The sequence below is a fragment of the Apodemus sylvaticus genome, chromosome 3, assembly GCF_947179515.1.
Source record: "Apodemus sylvaticus chromosome 3, mApoSyl1.1, whole genome shotgun sequence".
Classification (NCBI taxonomy): domain Eukaryota; kingdom Metazoa; phylum Chordata; class Mammalia; order Rodentia; family Muridae; genus Apodemus; species Apodemus sylvaticus.
Genome location: NC_067474.1, coordinates 111,572,006 through 111,579,762, shown reverse-complemented (window position 1 = coordinate 111,579,762; position 7,757 = coordinate 111,572,006). Strand labels below are relative to the sequence as shown.

Below are 7,757 nucleotides of genomic sequence, written 5' to 3'. Positions count from 1 at the left end.
AAAAAATAAGCACTACAAAATATAATTATAAGAACTTATAAGAAAACCTATACGTTTAAAAAGAAGGATCAGAATCATAATATTTGCCATTTCTACAGACATTAATAAAAGCTAAACAAATACTGGAACAATGCATAATATTGAAACTAAGTTTAAAAAGAATAAAATGAAAATAAATTAGAGAATTTATACTACCTGATTTCAAAATTCATTATAAAACTACACTATTTAAATTAGTCCATTGATGCCCTTGTAACTGGCATAAAGACCAGTAGAACAAAAGTTAAAATGCAATATTAAATCTGGTGCATATGCTTCTTTTTATGCTAAATATCGAGAAAAGACAGAGATAGAAAGTAGACTGTGAATGAAGGACTGGAGACATGCTGTAGGCAATGACTGCTAAGGTTTACACAGTTTTTTCTCTAGAGAGAGGCAATATATTTAAATGTTAAAAGAGATGATGGTGACTATGACATACAATACTATGCTTCATATTTGGAAGATGTATTTTAGGGTATGTCATTATGTTACTATAGATATAAAAAGAATTGAAGATGCATTGGACTTCTGGGCTGAGAGCAAAGTCCTGGCATTGAGAGGAAAGGTGCAAATTCCTGTGCTTACTGAGGAGCTTTTGATGACTGCTAGGAAAAACAGAGCTTTCTGAAAGGAATGGCCCCTGAGAGGTTGACCATGATTCCATGGATGTTCATACACTCAGGAATATATGGATATTGAATGGATTTAAAAAGAAAATGAAAACAAAACGTTGGGGTCATTAAAACAGGCAGGTAGATCTTGGAAGATTTTGGCAAAAGTAAAATTAAGATCAAAATGGAATTTATAAAATTCTCAAGCAATATAATAATGTCATACTCACATCAAGTGACATTATATGAATTAAACCATTTATACATAAGAATATATACATATGTACAAATTTATTTATACATGCAAAATTAATGGGAGAAAAAAAGGCCAAGAATTTGAAAGAGACCAGGCAAGGGTATATGGGAAGATTTGGAGAGAGGAAAGGGAAGAGAAAAAATGTAATTAAATTACAATCTCAAAAATAGACAAATTAGTTATTAGAAGAAATAGCATGTTGTTTAGTTATGATGTTGTTGAACAGAATATACATATATAGAGTACAGCTCCAGTAGACAGACAGAACACCCAGTGAAGGGATAGTGACAACAACCCACCCAGAAAACTTTTGACTCCAAATTGTTCCTGTCTAAAAGAAATTCAGGGACAAAGATGGAGCAGAGACTGAAAGCATTGTTGACCAGTTTCCAACCCAACTTGAGATCCATTCCATGGGCAATGCTTGACACTCTTAGGTTTGCTATATTGTGCTCGCAGCCTGGAGGCTAGCATAGCTGAACTCTGATAGGCTCTATCTAGCAGCTGACGGAAACAAATGCAGATTCCCACAGTCAAACATTGCATGGAGGTTTGGGACCCCCTATAGAAGAATTAGGGAAAGGATTTAAGGCCCTGAAGGCGATGACAACCCCACAGAAAGACCAAAGTGTCAACTAATCTAGACACCTGGGAGCGCCAGAGACTGAGCCACCAACTTAAGAGCATAGGTGGACTGAGCCCCGCCCTGCCCCACACATTTGTAGGAGAGGACTGACTTGTCTGGCTTCAGTGGGAAGAGATGTGCTTAATCCTGTAGAAACTTGTTGCACCAGAGTGGGGAAATGTAAGGAGCACCCACTAAGAGGCAAAAGGGGAGATAGGGGAGGAACACTATGGGGGGGACACTGGAGGGAGCAGCATTTGGGATGTAAATAATTTAATTTATTAAAGTAAATAAATGCTATCATATCATCTTCATTTTTGTGTAATTTTTTAGGGATAGTTTCTCCCCACCAGTCCTATGATACTTATCCTCAAATGTAGCCTAAAGAAAAATAAAAGCTAGAATATAATATGCCTTTGTGTGTGTGTGTGTGTGTGTGTGTGTGTGTGTGTGTGTGTGTGTTATTACAGCAACTTACCTGTATAGGCTGACTTTTAGTGTCAACTTGATACAGGCTCGAGTTTTCACAGAGAAAGGAGCTTCAGTTAGGGAAATTCTTCCATGAGATTCAGCTATGATCATTTTCTCAGTTGTTGATCAAGAAGGAAGGGCCCGTTGTAGGTGGTACCATCCCTGAGCTGGTAGTCTTGGGTTCTATAAGAGAGCAGGCTGAGCAAGCCAGGGGAAGCAAGCCAGTAAATAACATCCCCCCATGGCTTCTGCATCAGCTCCTGCTTCCTGACCTGCTTGATTTCCAGTCCTGACTTCCTTTGGTGATGAACAGCAATGCAGAAGTGTAAACTGAATAAACCCTTTCCTCCCCAACTTGCTTCTTGGACATGATGTTTGTGCAGGAATAGAAACTCTGACTAAGACATTACCCAACAAATACAAACATGAAGGAGAAATTTTCTTGAGAATGCATCTTTTTCAATGCATTCTATTTATAAAAATAGCCTACCCATGTGGCTTGTGCCCAGCCTTCATCATTACAGCTCTGAAAGCTGAGAGGTTATGGTGCAACCAGTAATGAAGTATCATTAAGTCTCTATTCCTCACAAGGAACACCTTTTCCTATGTTCTCACTTGCAAATAGGTAAGGCGTTTCCCTGGGCACTCTATAATAAGGACCTTAGTCCTCCTGAGGACGGCTGAAATCTCACAATCTTTTCCAAAGGACTCCAGCACTGCCACTTAAGAAGATAGGATATAAACTATGGCTCTGCACAGCACGGCTTCTGCCCATAGCACGTTCTTTGCACTCCAAGTATGTAGTAGAATGTTTTGTACATGACTTAAGTTCATGTGAGAGAGGGAAGAGGTCAGAAGAGCAGACATAGGGAGACCAAAGTAACAAAGCCATAAGTCACTGAAAACTCTGCTTTGAGGGGCAGATTTCTGTGGGACCTTGTATTCTTCACTTAGTCCTCAGTCAGCTTGGCTAACGGGACCAGGGTTTTATTTTCCCCTTCAGACTCTTTATTGCTTGCCTGGCCTTAAACTTGGATATAAATCTTTTGGTTTTGATGGTAGAATCTGAGTTAGCTCTTTTTTTTTTAATTTTGAGAGAACAATTTGTTATAATGAACCAGAAATATAAGATTCCACTGAAACTGAACAGCTGACCAAATATAGTTGAAATTAAATCTTTAAGAGGGTCAAATAAAGATCTTTTCCCAATTTGTTGGTTGCAGATTTGTCCTTTTGACGGTGTCCTTTGCCTTACAGAAACTTTGTAATTTTATGAGGTCCCATTTGTCAATTCTTGATCTTAGAGCATATGCTATTGGTGATCTGTTCAGAACCTTTCCCCCTGTAGCGATGTCCTCAAGGGTCTCCCCCGGTTTCTTTTCTATTAGTTTTAGAGTGTCTGGCTTTATGAGGAGGTCCTTGATCCATTTGGAGTTGAGCTTAGTACAAGGAGACAAAGATGGATCAATTCGCATTCTTCTGCATGCTGACCTCCAGTTGAACCAGCACTATTTGTTGAAAAGGCTATCTTTTTTCCATTGGATGTTTTCAGCCTCTTTGTCGAGGATCAAGTGGCCATAGGTGTGTGGGTTCATTTCTGGATCTTCAATCCTGTTCCATTGATCCTCCTGCCTGTCACTGTACCAATACCATGCAGTTTTTAACACTATTGCTCTGTAGTATTGCTTGAGGTCAGGGATACTGATTCCCCCAGAATTTCTTTTGTTGTTGAGAATAGTTTTAGCTATCCTGGGTTTTTTGTTATTCCAGATGAATTTGAGAATTGCTCTTTCTAACTCTATGAAGAATTGAGTTGGGATTTTAATGGGTATTGCATTGAATCTGTATATTGCTTTTGGCAAAATGGCAATTTTAACTATATTAATCCTGCCGATCCATGAGCATGGGAGATTTTTCCATTTTTTGAGGTGTTCTTCCATTTCCTTCTTCAGAGTCTTGAAGTTCTTGTTATACAGATCTTTCACATGTTTGGTAAGAGTCACCCCAAGATACTTTATACTGTTTGTGGCTATTGTGAAGGGTGTCATTTCCCTAATTTCTTTCTCAGCCTGCTTATCCTTTGAGTATACGAAGGCTACTTATTTGCTTGAATTGATTTTATAACCTGCCACATTGCTGAAGTTGTTTATCAGCTATAGGAATTCTCTAGTGGAGTTTTTTGGGTCACTTAAGTAGACTATCATATCATCTGCAAATAATGATAGTTTGACTTCTTCCTTTCCAACTTGTATCCCCTTGACCTCCTTATGTTGTCGAATTGCCCGAGCTAGTACCTCAAGTACAATATTGAAAAGATAAGGAGAAAGGGGGCACCAACCCTACATCAGATAGAGGGCTAATAGCTAATATATACAAAGAACTCAAGAAGTTAGACCCCAGAAAACCAATTAACCCTATTAAAGAGTGGGATACAGAGTTAAACAAAGAATTTTCACATGAAGAAATTCAGATGGTGGAGAAACATCTTAAAAAATGCTCAACTTCATTAGTCATTAGGGAAATGCAAATCAAAAAACCCCTGAGATTTCACCTTACACCAGTCAGAATGTCTAAGATTAAAAATTCTGGAGACAGCAGGTGTTGGCAAGGATGTGGAGAAAGAGGAACACTCCTCCCCTGCTGATGGGGTTGCAAATTGGTACAACCACTCTGAAAATCAGTCTGGTGGTTCCTCAGAAAACTGGTCATGTCACTTCTGGAAGATCCAGCTATACCACTCCTAGGCATATACCCAGAGGATTCCCCAGCATGTAATAAGGATACATGCCTCACTATGTTCATAGCAGTCCTATTTATAATAGCCAGAAGCTGGAAAGAACCTAGGTATCCCTCAGCAGAAGAATGGATGCAGAAAATGTGGTATATCTACACAATGGAGTACTATTCAGCCATTAGAAACAATGAATTCATGAAATTCTTAGGCAACTGGATGGAGCCGGAGAACATCATACTAAGTGAGGTAACCCAGTCTCAAAAGATCAATCATGGTATGCACTCACTAATAAGTGGATATTAACCTAGAAAACTAGAATACCCAAAACAAAATCCACACATCAAATGAGGAACAAGAAGAACAGAGGTGTGGCCCCTTGCTCTGGAAAGACTCAGTGTAGCAGTATAGGGCAAAACCAGAACAGGGAAGTGGGAAGGGGTGGGTGGGAGAACAGGGGGAGCAAAGGGGGCTTATGGGACTTTCGGGGAGTCGGGGAGCCATGAAAGGGGAAATCATTTGAAATGTAAATAAAAATATATCAAATATAAAAAACTAAAAAAAAAAAGAGGGTCAAATAAAGTGAGTTAAGTGGACTAGAGTGAGCGAGACTGCTTTGGACACACACAGGTAACTGCATCTCAGCATGAGAAGCACATGAGCCCTTCCCAGCAGTTGGTTTGTTACCAGTTCCCCACCCTTGTCTCTTCTGCCACTCGTGCTACACCAATGGCTGCTTCTTCTATACAAGAGGTGCAGAAGCCTCTTGGGCATGACAAAAAGCCAAAAGGAGAACTTAAAAACCTTTTCTTATTTCCATCCATTTGCCTGGAAAACTCAGGATATCCTCATTCTTAATAGCTGAGTAGTATTCCATTGTGTTAATGCATGGAACTAGAAAATATCATTCTGAGTGAGGTAACTCAAAGCCAAAAGGATAGGCATGGTATGTACTGACTAATAAGTGGATATTAGTCCAAAAGTAAAAAGAACAGAATACCCAAGATACAGTTCACAGAACTCAAAAACATCAACAAGCTGAAGTGCTCAAGTGAGGGCACCTCAGAGCAAACCCAAGATGGGAAGAAGGGAGGGACCTGGGATGGAAACTGGATGGGTCAGGGCAGTGGGAGTGGTGGTGGTGGTAGATGGGAACCTTGAACACCACCTCTTCTTAAGCCCTTTACAGGAGCTAAGGCTTGTCCAGTACATCTTGGATCAGGTTTTGACCTCAGAGTGACATCCCACACCTAAGCAGGGTTCTGGTGGCAGGTCTCTCACATAATCCTCCTTGGGGCAAGCCTCTCTGAATTATGGGTAGGCCTCTTCCTCCAATTGCAGTCCTCTGACAAGAGCACCTATGGGTCAACGTAATCGTGCCTGGATGTCACTCTTACCCAGGTGCTGCTTCAAGCTCTTCTGCTTAAGTATTAATGCTTCCTGGACAGAGGACCTATTCTCCATCTGCTGGGCCAGTCCTCTGTTTCTGGCGCTGACTAGTTGCTGCTGCTGCTGCTGCTGCTGCTGCATTGAAGCCTGAATAGTCACTGCCATCGGCTGTTTGTTCTTCATCATGTTAATAAAGCACTCATTTAGAGACATCTTGGTGGTTTTTAGCAGAACTTTGGGTGCTAACTGTGCAGCCATCTTCAAATCCAGAGAATCAAATCGAAGGAGATGGACTCCAGAGCTCCACCTGGGGTTGGTGGCAGGCAGGCTTGGAGGCAGGTAGAACCTGAGTTTACAGTGGATGAATTTGCAGCTTGGATTAACTAGCTGGGCAGTTGGTTTAGATGCTTGAAAGGTAGGATACAAGGCTCTCTCATTGTGGGTTGAGTATCTAGCTGACAGTTCCTCTCTGTTCATCAATCCTGCCTTTTCCTGCCTTTCATCTGTGCCACCACAGCTGGGGCCACCAATTCCTACTTGGTGTTCCTGAGTTGGCTTTTGAAAGTGCTATAGTTGGTCTTGTTGCAGAGCACCTGAATATTATGAAATTAGCCTAACAGCTCCCCACAAATTTCATTATTTAATATGTCCAATGAGAAAGTTTCATTGCAATGGAGTTAAGCCCGATGGGCCTGGCCTATTCATGGAATCGGTGCTAAATAAAGCCATAAGTAAGGCAGTCCAGGCCTCCCAATCCACCTTGGGTTGCTCAAGGAGCTGATGGTGCCTGAGTGCCCTACCAATGCCCCACCAAGTACCTGTAAGATGTGAAAGATCAGATGTTTTGCTGTGACTCTATAGAGATGTATTTTTAGTCTAGAAAGCACTTTTGTATTAATATTCAGTCAATGACTGGAAATGACTCAAACAAAAAGTTTTTTTAAAAAATTAAGAAGGTAACAAATTGGTAAATGGCCAGAAAGCTGTGCCATGGTAAGTAGGGCTTTAAGGCATCTATCCATTCATCTCTCACATTCGTGGTCACTAATGGATTGTTCCCAGGAGCAAAGTTCCAATTATTTTAACCAGGCTGCTTTTAAATGGCTCAGGTGGAGAGGATTTTTATAGCTTCCATTGGGGGAGAGTATTCTTCGGTCTGATACCCATCACTGTTTTGCACTGCTTGGTTTGGTACAAAAATTTCCTTTTCAAATTTGTTTGTTATTTTCCACCAAGAACCTGCTATGTTGGGAAGAATTAGGTTACCACATGCTGGTTTCTTAACCTATGCTTTTCATTGTGAACTCAGTTCTCACAGTGTTCTGATCAGACTTCTAGTAATCTAAAGCTGGTGCAACAATTCAGTCTCAACCCAAGATCACTGGACAGATTTCCTCTGGGAGGAACATAGTACAGCCACCAGGAGAGACTTTGAAGAACTCCTGGAGGCCTTCTTTTGCCTGATCCCTCTGGGTGATCTCCTTTAGTTTTGGAACTTTAATACCTGAGAATATATAGAATTGAAAAGCAGATTATGGTAATATTGAATATAATTCTGTTACTTGGGCATTGACTAGGATTTGTTTGGTTTTCCTACTCTGGAACCCAAATATTAAGGGAGAGAATCAAGAC

The 7,757-nt window shown here is 40.6% G+C and overlaps 1 pseudogene; it reads right to left on the bottom strand.

Annotated features, from left to right (window-relative positions):
• Positions 1 to 5,854: 5,854 nt before the first annotated feature.
• On the bottom strand, positions 5,855 to 6,383 carry LOC127680301 (chromatin target of PRMT1 protein-like; annotated as a pseudogene).
• Between the last annotated feature and the right edge of the window lie 1,374 nt (positions 6,384 to 7,757).